The sequence below is a fragment of the Syngnathus typhle genome, linkage group LG13, assembly GCF_033458585.1.
Source record: "Syngnathus typhle isolate RoL2023-S1 ecotype Sweden linkage group LG13, RoL_Styp_1.0, whole genome shotgun sequence".
Taxonomy (NCBI): domain Eukaryota; kingdom Metazoa; phylum Chordata; class Actinopteri; order Syngnathiformes; family Syngnathidae; genus Syngnathus; species Syngnathus typhle.
This window is the reverse complement of record NC_083750.1, coordinates 4,162,264-4,166,490: the sequence shown is the minus strand read 5'-3', so window position 1 is coordinate 4,166,490 and position 4,227 is coordinate 4,162,264.

Below are 4,227 nucleotides of genomic sequence, written 5' to 3'. Positions count from 1 at the left end.
CTGTCTTTCTCCTTTCTCCGTTCATTTGCAGAAAATGAGCGCTGTGACCTTTAGCGCGAAGTTGTAAAGGGAGAGTCACGTGCGGATCACGGGGGTCACGTTGGCCTCTGTTGCCTCGCAGCCACCTCTGAGCTAAAGAGCACAATAATCCTCGGCGCTCCGCTCTGCTCGGCTTCTGCGTGGCTCAGCACCAGCGTGCTCATTCATCCAAGCCCTCTCCCCCTCTTTTGACAATTCTCTCCAGTGTTTGCTTTGCATTCTTGCCAACTGACTTCTTCACAGAAGCGCGTGCTACATTGACATTTGCACATGATCCAACATGAATCCGGTCAGGGATCTTGATAACGCCTATGACGTTGCAGTAGTTTGCAATACTGTCTCCTCAGGCACTGTGATGTCATTTTCAACAAGTGGCAGAACAAGGTAAAATGGCCACCCCCTGGACATGGATACAAACAGATGAATTTTGTAATAAATATTCCTCATATGCAACATTAAACAGAATATCATGACTAGCAGTGCCACATTGAACATATTACAATTTAAATTTTTGACTTGACTTTAAAGAATCAGTTCAATTGTTTATTTTACTACTCACAAGAAATGTCAAGGTTACACCTAAAATTAACCACATCAACTGTTTGATCCGACAATGGATCAATACTCTTCCTGGTTCAAGTCATGAAGGACAACACCTAAGGTAACCTTTGGTGGAGTTGTGTAAAGAGCAACGTGAGGTTCCAAACAACTCTCGCCCTTGACCCCGCTCTCCTTTGGTGCTTTTCCAGCTGCGCCACAAGCAAGTGACGTCATCAAACTGAATGAAGTAAGGCGGGCAATCCCCCAGACAATATGCTGAGTCACCGTCACGAGAACTTACGTCGTCTTGCACTTGCGCAATGTGGCCCTGGGGTGTCACGTGACATTTGAAAAGTTGCAAAACATCACCTCCCTTATACAAAATACCGTTTTTTTCCGTGTATAATGCGCCTCCATGTATAATACGCACCCTAAAAATAGCATGTTGATGCTGGAAAAAAGCCTGTACCCATGTATAATACGCACCCAATTTTTATGATTTTTTTTTTTTTTTTAAGTCCCAATGATCGTCACACCAGGGAGGCAATGGGTCCCATTTTTATAGTCTATAGAGAGACGTTGAAGAGGAATAAAAACACCCTTGGAAACCAAAACTTGCCTCTCGTCGTGACTCGGAGCCGCAACAAATGTTTCGGATTTGTGTAGGGTACATTGTGACAGACGGCAAACTAGCAGGTGATCGAGCGAGCGTCTGATACAAGAGCATTGCGGTCGTATGGAGCGTGTTTGAAATGAACAGCAGAGACGAAAGGAACAAGGCAAAGTGTTGTGAAATAAAATATTACCTGTAATACGCATTTTGTTATTTGCTGATTGAAACTGCTAATTAAACTGTGAATTGAAACTAATAGGAAGAAAACTGAACTCTCGCTTTTTATATAGCTGACGTGTCTTGCGCATCCGTTCTGCGCACGGGATCCATAGTGCGCATGCGCAGTCATACTGCCTCCGTATGACGTCCGGTCCGCGATGAAGATTAAAAAACAAACAATGTTTGACAATAACACACCATCAAGGATTGCACCGTCGCATCAAACGATGTGTCGTCAATTATGAATTTTATTGACTAAGTGTGTTGGGCAGGATGGCTGAATGCGATGCGCGATTGACAACAAACAAGAAGAAAGGTGATTTCAAGTTTTATTTCGAGGGAGATTTGGCATGTCTCGTCCCCAGTTTTGCTATGTGTCTAGGTTGCCATAGTTTCTGTTCGCGTCGCCCCTCCCTTCCTGTGTCACGAAAATCCATAATTAGAAAATCTGAGCATTATTTGGGGTTAATGAGACGCAGGTGTGTGCTAACTCGAGTTTGAATGTGATTGGTTCATTCTCATCACAGCCATATATGTGCATTGTAGTACAGTTATTAAGAGGGTGTGCATACTTATGCAACCAAATTACCTCAGTTGTTTATAACTTCCTCTTATATTTTTTAACTTAGTTGCACAGCTTGTGTGCTCCAACAAAAGTTTTGACATGTTTTTTATTTACCAGTGTCTCATTTTTACTCACTTCACCAAATAATTTGAATGGCGTCGTGTGGATTTTTACATCACGTGAGAACATTTGCAGAAGAGTAACTTGTCAACAACATATTCAACACGGTGCAGTATAATAGGGGAAGTGAGGGGGCTAAAGTTTAAACAAACTCCCGAGTGGTGAGTTAAAAATAACCCAAAAGAGCAAATAGTCAGTAGCGGATTCCAAGTATTACGCCACCCTCGAGGCTTGAGGGCCCTTGACCTCCAGCCAGCACTGTGTGAAAGGTTGCGTGACGTGTGACTCAACGGCGGGATACCTTGGGAAAAAGCTTGTTTCAAATCAGGGTGGGGTAGCGTAAAGCGGGCCCCGCTTGAGGCTTCCAGTGAAAGTGAGTCCTAGAAAGCTTGCTGCAATTGTAGGTCAGAGTTCACATGCAGCTTTTTTATCTGGAAGATTCTAAAATAGAGCAGTAGGATAAGTGGGCACTTTGAATAGCAACCAACTAAGAACATGTCAATATCAGCACATTCTTTAAGTCCGAATGTCAAAGGTAAACAGATAATGTCAGATAATGTTGCTTCTTGCAAAGGATAGCACAAAAAAGCCACAAGACTGGAAAGCTTAACACATATTAAAGTGATAATGATTTGGTGTGGGCGGCTTGATGTGGGACACTGGGTAGCACGTCCGCCTCACAGTTAGGAGGGTGCGCGTTCGATTCCACCTCCGGCCCTCCCTGTGTGGAGTTTGCATGTTCTCCCCGGGCCCGCGTGGGTTTTCTCCGGGCGCTCCGGTTTCCTCCCACATCCCAAAAACATGTTTGGTAGGCCGATTGAGCACTCCAAATTGTCCCTGTGTGTGAGTGCGAATGGTTGTTTGTCTCTGTGTGCCCTGCGATTGGCTGGCAACCGGTTCAGGGTGTCCCCCGCCTACTGCCCGATGACGGCTGGGATAGGCTCCAGCACACCCGCGACCCCCGTGGGGACTAAGCGGTACAGAAAATGGATGGATGATTTGGTGTGCTCCTCCCAAAACATCTTTCATAGTTTAACCCACCACTGCAATGACAAACCTTATCAACACAATTGAAACTGGAAGGCAAATTCCATTTAAGGGTGGATTTTCACATTTAGTTTGGCATTTAAGGTTGCTAAAACTACAGATGAAAATCTTACTCAAGTATCAAGATGATATTTCTGGTCCGTTGCATCTCCAATCCTTACATGCATCATGAAAAGTCAGTCATGGAAGTCATCATTACATATCAGTGCAAGACTATTTATCATCGCCGTACGAGGAAGCTCAGGGTGGAAAATGCCAACATTGCGATGATGATATGATTACCTGCGATTGGCTGGTGACCAGTTCAGGGTGTACCCCATCTACCGCTCAAAGACTGTTTAACATGACTGATAACTTTCATTTTGGTTGAACCAGGCTGAAGCTGGTTTTGTACATTTCCATAAGTGGCTGAGACCACCATAGAATGACAGGAAGCAAGGTGCCACTGCAGTTCACTCAGAACTCAGTTCACTCGCCCCCTCCCACCCATCCCCACCCCCTCTCATCAGCACATTCCTACACAGTGACAGTGTAACTGCCATGCTGGATTCTCACACTGTGGCACATTATTGCGTATGCATGCTCTGCATGTTGCAAGTCTGCAGGGCATTCGGGTGACACTTGATTAGGAACGCTTGCACGGTCGGAATATAACTAAATACAAGAAAATCCGGTCCCGACAGCAACAAAGTCAGACACTCAAGAGCCCACCAACAGAGAATGAAAACAAAGCAGCCCTTTTCCCAAAATAGTAACACGACTCTCCGAAAGCTAAAAGCAGGTTCCCTCCATTTAAATGTCTGCAGTGTGGTTTTTAAACAGCCTTGGTGAGGGAGGGAGGCCCAAGGTTTTTCCAGCCTTCGGTCAGGTACAGTTTTATATAAAGTACATAGATACACTTGCAAAAAATTTGCAAAATTGGGCTTTTTGTGTGTGTTCTAACAAGGATCAGAGGAAAATTACAGGTGAAAAATGCTTCACTTTAAAATTAGGGGCAAAAATGTTTGACCTTTGACTTTTTTTTTTTTTACATCACAAAAAGTTGAAATTTGAACAGGGGTGTGTTGACTTTTTCAAGCACCAA